Here is a 9,067-nt window from a genome sequence, read left to right on the forward strand (position 1 = left end):
CTAGCTGCTATATATTCTCAACTTGCAAAATTCTTACAAATATTGTTGTATCTCCTTTCTCTGTGTCAAACTTTTAATAAAAACTTATCAAAAGAGAAATTTAGAGCATTCAAGAAAAATAATCAGATAAAAGAGGCATTTGATTTACAAAATCCTGAGACAATATTTAATTTAATTTTGGTTTAACATGTATGCAAATTCTTTGATACTCCTCCCTTCCAGAGGGAGCTCAATTCTCTCCTCCTGGGTGTGCGCTGCACTTCGTGACTCACTCCTAACTGACAGAGTAAGGCTGATGGAATGGTGTGTGACTCTGGGTCTAAGACATAAAATACACTGCAGCTTCCATCTTGGTTGCTCTCTCTCTTGGATCACTTGCTTTGAGAGAAGCCAGCTACCTAGTCATTAGCCACCTTATGGGAAAGTCCACATGGCTAGGAACTGAGGCCTCCTGGGACCGTCCAGGAAGGAACTGAGGCCCCTCTCAACAGCCATGAGTAAACCATGTTTTATGTGAGTCTCCCAGCCCCTGTCAACCATCAGATGCAGCAGCCCTGGCTGATAACTTGACTGCAACCTTGACAGAGACCATGAGTCAGAAGCATTCAGGGAAACCTCTCCTGGATTTCTGACTCTGGGAAACCATGGGAGATAATAAACATTTATTGTTTTTAACTGTAACGATTTGGGTAATTTGTTACGTAGCCATACACAACTAATAGAGAGTCCAAAGAAGAAAATGAATTCTTGAGCTTTAATTTTGATTTGCTCTAAATTAACTGTGAGATATTAAACATATCATTTGGCTTTAAGATATAAGAAGAATTTACATGACTAAGTGGACAGAATGAGTGTTATTAACATTCACAAAATCTATTTATTTGAAGTTTGATTTCCAACTGTGATCAAATTAAACAGAAAAGGAAGAATCAGGGCATGCTAGGCTGATTCTAAGATGGCCTGCAATAACCAACTACTGGTTATTCCCCTCCTACCAATCATTTAATCAAACACTAATCCGGTGCTACTGTGAAGGGGTTTGGCACATGTTATTAAGGCACGTGTCAGTTGAATTTAAAACGGGGGATTATCCTCTGTAATCCTGACCTAATCGGGTGAATCTTTAACAGGGCTATGTTCTACCTGAGAAAAGAGATTGGAAGAGTGAGAGGGATTCACTGTGAGAGAGGGCCTGACAATGGAGGGGGCCACATGGCAAGAAATGCTCGTAGCCATAGGAGCTGGGATCCGCATCACATTGACATCGAGCAAGGAAATGGGGTTCTCAGTCATACAACTATAAGAAATGGGACTTCTGCCAACAGCTCTGTATGAGCTTGGAGGAGGACCTCTGGGCTCTGGTTGCAAACACAGCCTGTTGAAATGCTGAGCAGAAAACCCCTCCACACCACGCAGGTACGTCTGACCTACAAAACTGTGAGCATATAGACGGGTATCATATTAAGCCACAGTATTTGTGGTTTTATGCAGCAGTAGAAAACTAATACACAGGCTCAACTGTGCAAGTGATAAGCACAAAAGCTTTTTCTCCATGGGAATGAATTTATGAATCGTCATGTACACTAGTTGCATGAAATAAAATCTTTTCTAATTTTTGTTTTCATATTTTTCATTTTGAGATTTTAGGAGATGCAATTAAACTTTAATGCAACTGGATTTATTATTCATTCATTCAACAATTAATTCTGGGCTCACACTATGTACCAGGCATGGCTCTACTGGGAACATGCCTTTAACTAAAACAGCTCAAAGCCCCTGGGCTCATGTGCCTTACTTTCTAGAGGCTTCCCAAGAGTGAGATAGAGCCATCGGAGCATTCTAAGTGAAGAAATGACACAATCTGACTCACACTAGCAGGATCCCTGACTCTTGTGGAGAGAATGGTCCATGGGTGGCCGGTGAGGGAGGGAGTGGTGCTGGTGCCACAATTCAGGTGTGTGAGGGTGGTGGAGACTAAGGGGAGACGATGGCCTGAGGGGTGAGAGGGACAGAGAGAAGGGCTGGAGGAGCAGGGGTGAGGAGAAGAAGCAGAGGGAAAGAACTCTAAAGCAGTGGAATTCTCAGATTTAAATCCACTGGTAGAGACAGTTTTACAGGGCTTAGCAGGATACTCTTTGCATCTAGTATTTACTACATTCTGGGGAGCTCCCTAAAAGTCAATTGCCTCATGCTAATTCAGTTAAAGCAAATAATGCCAAGTGCCCCAAGAAAAAACATGCACATCCCTTAGGTGTTAATTCACAAACACAGGCGATGCATGAGCATTGGTGAAGGGCATTCTGACTGCACTGAAACCTGCAACTTTGAAGTGATTAGAGTTTGTACAGTCTGCCTGAAATGTACTGTATTCATGACACTTTCTTATTTTCTGTATTCTTGATGTTGTGGCATTTGTGGATGTGATAACTGGGGAGAGTCTGCCCCTCCCAGGGCTAGCCAACTCTCAGAGACAGTCAAGGGCGTGCCCAGGAACATGCCTTTCCTTTGCACTAAGCAATCCAGAGCCCATATTCTGAACCACCTCTTCTATCAGATTCTTACACTCCAGGAGTCAATATTCCTCTGCCCTGATTACCTAGAGCCAGGTACCAGTCAGCTAGAGACCACCCCTACAACCCAGAGCCCACCAAAGACATTATTCAAACTAGTCAATTCTAAGATGTTTCCCCAGCCCCACCTTGCCTTTTTCAAGGAAAACACAACAGCGGCTCTGAGCCATGCTTTCTTCTCTTCCTTCTGCCTCTTGCCCACCTTGGTGCTTCCCCATGTGGCCCTGTGTGGTGCACCCTGTGCCTCCTCTCAGGAAATGTAAGAAATAGAAAACCTTCTTTCAGTGGCATTAGCCTCTGCCACCGTGACTCAGTCACATTTATGAATTAAGGGCCAGGTGCAGATCATACGCAGTGACAAACTGTGTCTCCGTGTGCTTCCTTGTACTGAGGATATGTGGGGTCTCACACAGGCAAACCCAGGGCTATGGAATGAAGATACTTTTAAAACACAAAAACCTGGAGTCACGATTTGAAAAGTGAAAATTATGAGCTTTGTTTGGTTATTGCAGGGCTGTTTAGACACATTTACATATGAAGGGTAAAATCACTGCTTTTACAGATAAGCTCCTGATCACTCAGGGGTTATCAAGATTGTGCTACCCACTGTAGTTAATAAACAAAAAGGAAAGTGGTCTCTATGGGAATCTCTACGTGGTGCCCCAGGTACAACTGCCCCAGCTTTAAAGAGGAAACCACTGTTTCTTCACCCACTTTCCCAAGGCCAGCTCACTCTCTGCAACATATTCCCTGAGGGCGAGTTTTCTTCTAGAAAAGTCCAGGGGGAGGGTTAAGGAGTAGGAGTCCAGCTCAGGTAGAGGGAATCCAGGAAGAGGAGAGGAGGAAAAGGGGTTGAGCCCAGCCTGGGGGTCTCTCCCTGGTTTCCTCAGACAGCCCTTGGACCACCAGGACTCAGGGGAGACGGTGTGACAAAGAGCCCTCGGTGCAGGAGGAGGTTGCTGAGCGTGGCTCTCAGGGTCTCAGACCCCGAGGATGGTGTGTGGTTTGGGGACGCCAAGAATTGGGGAGTCCCCTTGATGTGGATTAAGGCTGCCCCAGGGAGAGAAGCCCAGGGCATCCTCACCTACATGCCGATCTATACGACCAGATTCGTATCTAAAGTTATAAGACCGCACAATAACCAGACCCCATCTGCACTGAAATCATTTAATGACTTTTTACCCTTCTCCACAGAGCTTCACTTCTCTCTCACAACTGTGTCTGGTCCCTCTTCCTGGACACACGTGATGCTGCCCAGGGTCTCAGTCCCACTGGTTTCCACGGAAGTCCTTCAGCTTCACTGCAGTTCCTGGTTATAAAGTCCTCACCCACTAGCCCAACTCTGTCCCCAGACCCTCACGGTCTGGGTCAGGCGACCCCAAACCTTCCTCTAGCTGTTCTCCCGTACCCTGGCCCTCAGGGAAACCTGGGCCGTTAGTGCGGCGTCGGGAAGAAATGGCCAAATGGCCTCACAGGGGAAAGCGTGAGGGGACAGCCCGCAGGCTCCCCTCCTCACCCTTGCTGGTGAAGGCACATCTCCACCCTCCGAAAGCAAGCCTCCCCACAACCTTCCCTGGCCCCGTGCTGACCCCTTCCCTGTCCCTCCTTAGCCTCCTGCCCCCTCCTCTCACCCACTTGAGTCTCCCACCGTCCCTTCTCTGTCTCACAAGCCCATCGCCCCCAGTCCACTCCTGGCCCCATCAACCCTGGACATGGAGACCTGGGAATCAGGCCGGGTCTCAACCCCTCCCCGACCCCATGCTCCTATTCCCTGACGTATTTCTACACCGTCGTGTCCCGGCCCGGCCGCGGGGAGCCCCGCCTTATCGCCGTCGGCTAAGAGAACGACACGCAGTTCGTGCGGTTCGACAGCGACGCCGCGAGTCCGAGGATGGAACGGCGGGCGCCGTGGGTGGGGCAGGAGGAGCCCGAGTATTGGCACCGGAAAATGCGCATCTACAATGACACCGCACAGAGCTTCCGTGGGAGTCTGAACACCATGCGCGGCTACTACAACCAAAGCAAGGCTGGCGAGCGAGTGTCTCGGGGTCCAGGGCGCGACTTCCATCCCCCAGGGTCACCCGGAGGTACGCCATCAGGGCCCTCGATCCGGGAAGAGCCCGCGGAGATTCGCTTGAGTTTCGGGATTGTTTTCCAGTGTTGCTGAAAAGGCACTGACCAGTCACAGCCCATAGGTCTCTCGAGGGAGCGGGGCTAAGTGGACCAGCTAACTGTGTGGGCGGGGTCAGAGTCTCACACCCTCCGGTGGCTTTGCGGATTCGCCCTGGGACAGGACAGGTGCCGCCCCCGCAGTACAGTCAGTTCGCCTGTGAGGGCGCTGACTACCTCGCTGTGAAGGAGGACCTGCCCTCCTGGACCGCGGCCCACAGGGTGGCTCAGATCTCCTGGCACAAGTGGGAGGCGGCTGGAGTGGCGGAGCAACACAGGAACTACCTGGAGGTCACGTGCGTGGAGTGGCTCCTCAGATACCTGGAGAACGGGAAGGAGACGCTGCAGCGCGCGGGTACCAGAGGCCGAGGATGCCTTCTTGATCTCCCCTTGGGCTGAAGGTAGTGTCTGCCTAGTAGGGGACGAAAATGGGATCTAAGCTGGAATACTGTCCCTCCCATGGGTGGGGAGAGTGAGGAATACACCCAGGTGTTCAGATTGGCTACCAGAGCCCGACTAGCCCAGAGTGCCCCCTTCTCTGTAGAGGATTAAAGGATGCAGTGCCTCTGGGGAGGGAGGAGGAAGCCGTCCCTGAAACAACTAATCTGTGGTTCCCTTTGACTCTGGCAGTAGCTCTGGGAAGCACGGGGGACCTTATCTCTCAGGCCTTGTCCTCTGTCCACACCCAATATGTTTAAGGTCTGACTCTAGCTTTTGTAGTCGTTTGTCGTCTACCCAGGTCATGACCTCAGTCACTTTTGTCCCTTTCAGAAACCTGCCCCCTACCCTAGGATGTCTCTGATTCTAGAAATTTCCAGAGAATAGAGATTATCCCAGATTCCTGTTTTCAGGCTGGTGTCTGGATTTTGTGCTCCCTTCCCCACCCCGACTGTCCTGTCCATTCTCAGGATGGTCACATAAGTGCTGCTTCAGTGACCCAAGACAGGTGAAAAGTTCCTGAATTTTTTGACACTTCTCCTCACACCCCCAAAGACCCATGTGACTCACCACCCCATCTCTGACCATAAGGTCCTGGACTTCTACCCTGCGGAGATCACCTTGACCTGGCAGAGTGACGGGGAGGACCTGACCCAGGGCACAGAGCTTGCGGAGACCAGGCCTGCAGGGGACAGGACCTACCAGAAGTGGGCAGCTGAGGTGGTGCCTTCTGGAGAGGAGCACAGATACACGTGCCGTGTGCAGCATGAGGGGCTGCCTGAGCCCGTCACCCTGAGATGGGGTAAGGAGGGAGCCGTGGGCTCAGAGCCTCTCCTCAGGGAAATCAGGAGCCCTTCTGGAGACCTTCAGCAGGGTCAGGGCTGAGGCCCAAGGGTCAGAGCCCTTGCTGTCCATTCTGTTCCCTTCCCTTCCCTCAGAGCCACCTCCATAGTCCGTCATCCCCATCGTGGGCATCACTGCTGGCCTGATTCTCCTTGTGGTCACTGGAGCTGTGAACTGAAGGAAGAAGCGTTCAGGTAGGGAAGGGGTGGGGTGGGTATCCTTGTCTCACTGGAGGGTTTTAGGCCCAGGCAAAAGTTTGTCCTGCCTCCTTAATGGGAAATCCCATTCACAGCCACATGTGCTTTCCTGGTCTGGGCTCCTATGTGCTAACACTTACTCTTTAGTAAAGCACATGTGAAAATGAAGCACAAATTTATCACTTTGATGCATCTGGTCATGGGGACGTGATTCCCAGGAGTACAGGTCAGAGGTGAAGGTCACTGTTGTGTACAAACCTCCAGGAGGGCAGTTGGTCCAGTCCCCCCACATGTACTGTCCTCATGTTTCCTAATCCTGCCCTAGGTCTGTAGTCACAGTTCTGGAAATTTCCCTGGAGTCCAGGACTAGGAGCTTCCTTTAGAAACTCTTCTCTGTTTTTTCACAGGATATTTTCTTCCCACAGGTAGAAATGGAGGGAACCACACTCAGTCTGCAAGTATGTATGAAGTGGTGGGGGGTGAGCCCTGAGACCCTTGGAATAGTGTATATGGGAGCCCATGGTGGGAGCTCCCCCACCCCACAGTTCCTTCTTTAGTCTCCTGTCCTGTAGACTCTGACCACGTCTGGTTTTGTTCTACTGCAGGCGACAGTGCCCAGGGCTCTGATGTGTCTCTCACTGCAGGTGAGATGCTAGAGGCCTGAAGAGGGAGAGAGGTTGGGGCAGAAGGAACAGACCTGGGTTATGGGGAGTTTTTGAGACATTTTGAGCATGCAATGGGCTGTTCAGAATGTCACCACTTACAGTGACTGACGTGAATTTGTTCATAATTATTTCTTCTATATTGTGAGACAGCTGCCTTGTGGGGAACTGAGTGATGCAAGATTTGTTCATGTCCCATCTCTCATTGTGACTTCAAGAACCTCTGATTTGTCTTTCTGCAAAGGGCATCTGAATGTTTCTGCAATTCTCTTAGCATAATGTGAGGCTGTGGGGTGACTGGTCTTCCCCATGACCCCTCCCCACACTGACCTGTTCTTTGCCTGATCGGCTTTCTTGTTCCAGCAGGCAGAGCTGGGCTCTTTCCATCCCTGTCTTAACTTCTTGATGCACTGAGCTGCAACTTCTTCCTTACTGAAAATAAGAATCTGGATATCAATATTTGTATTTAAATTCTTGCTGTGAGTAATTGATGGGTTAGTCAAAGGAAAAGATTTCTAAAATTTGAGAGAAGGAATAAATGGAAGCACTGAGAACCTTCCAGGGTCTCCATGTTTGCTGTGCTGAGTCTGTTGCAGGTGGGGACAGGAGAAAGCTCTGAGCAGCAGAGTGTAGATAGGACCTTTGCCCAGTCGGTGCCCAGCGTGTCATGGGCTTTCATGTGGTCAGTCCTCAGCTGGGTCATCTTCACTGTTCCTTTGTTCTTGTCCATTCAGTAGAAACTTGTGCCACCAGGCCATGTGATCACAGGGACTGGGACATCACCCCTGGCTTGTCTCCAGGACCGTGGGCATTGAGGGCTCAGCCTCCATCTTTTGGTTGTTTATTGGTTATTTCTTTGTTTCTATAGAGGATTATGTCTGTTCTTGTTGATCCTGCATCCCCTTCATTCATTGGGTGCTGAGCTTGTAAACTGGTTCAAGTCTGGGAATGGATTGAGGGGCCATAACTCTATTTTTGATTCAATTAGACTTCTGTTCACTGGACCTAAAATCTTCTGCTTCTACATATCAATGAAGGATTTAGTTGGCTTCCTATATTTCAGTTCTAGGAACACCATGATCAACTAGGCAACACCATAGGTCTCCTTAGGTCGGACTGTTCTGATTGCTGCTTTGACTCTGCTGTCCATTCTGCTAACTACACTCTCCTTACATTTGGCAGTTGAGTGTGCCAACAGGCCCCTGCAACACTAGGATCCAATTACTTGCATCGCATTTAGGTTTCCCATTTCAGTGGCTGCAGTTATCAGTGTAAGGCCTGGCTTAAAGAGAAGAGAGATCCCAGGACTCTTTAAGGATGCTAGGGCTCCCCTTGCAAAATTATTTCTCACTGTTTGCTATGAAAGCTGTGTCATCCAGACCCCCCCAGGGTGAGTGGGTAGGTCTTAAATGACAAATCCACTCTAACATTCCAATCTCCCTAAGTCTTTGAATCCTTCCTCTACAGTAAACCAAGGCAGGTCCAACATTTCTAGCTCACTCACTGTGAGCCAAGTTTTGGTCCACGTTTCAGCCAACCAACCAAAGAAAGTATTAGAGTCCTTTCTGACTGGAGCTGCAACATCAAGTGCAGAATCTGGGCGAAGTGGGCTCATAACAGAAAATTTGGCCTCATTCAACTTTATCTTCTTCCACCATTGTCCTACGCCCTTAATATCCATTCCCACACATGTTCCCCAGATTTTTAACTGTATAAATTGGGAAAATCTCTAACTGATATATGTGCATCAACGTTAAAAATAATGATCCTGAATGCATTACAATAAAAAATTTCCATAAAGTTATTTCTTTTTGGATGAAAAGACATTTTTCTGAAAGTGTAACCTGCTTAAGTATTTAGCTTCGTTCTAATTAAAAATATCACACAGGTTTAGGAACTCAACAAATCAGTTAAGAGACAATGTAATAGACAATCTAAGAGAAATATGAACAATGCTTTTGTACATGGGTTTCAGAAAAGAGGACATTTACATGGCCAATAAATTCATGAAAAATGGCTCAACATTTTTATTCAGAGGGGAAATTCAAATGAAACCATGATGTGGTATCACTGTACACCTCCCAGAATGGCTAAAATGAAAAGTCAGACGAAGTCAATTGTTGGCAAGAATTTGGACTAATTCTATCTCTTAGATATTGCTAGTGGGAGAGTAAATTGATTCAAATAC

The 9,067-nt window shown here is 48.5% G+C and overlaps 1 long non-coding RNA gene and 1 pseudogene across 1 annotated transcript; both read left to right on the forward strand.

Annotated features, from left to right (window-relative positions):
* The first annotated feature begins 4,461 nt into the window (after window positions 1-4,461).
* LOC100054303 (patr class I histocompatibility antigen, B-2 alpha chain-like) lies at window positions 4,462-8,683 on the forward strand (annotated as a pseudogene).
* LOC138919623 (uncharacterized) lies at window positions 7,033-7,438 on the forward strand. The gene is made up of 2 exons (XR_011429956.1): window positions 7,033-7,159; window positions 7,246-7,438. It is a non-coding gene; the product is annotated as an uncharacterized lncRNA (long non-coding RNA).
* Window positions 8,684-9,067: the final 384 nt, after the last annotated feature.

The sequence above is a fragment of the Equus caballus genome, chromosome 20 (genome assembly GCF_041296265.1).
Source record: "Equus caballus isolate H_3958 breed thoroughbred chromosome 20, TB-T2T, whole genome shotgun sequence".
NCBI lineage: Eukaryota > Metazoa > Chordata > Mammalia > Perissodactyla > Equidae > Equus > Equus caballus.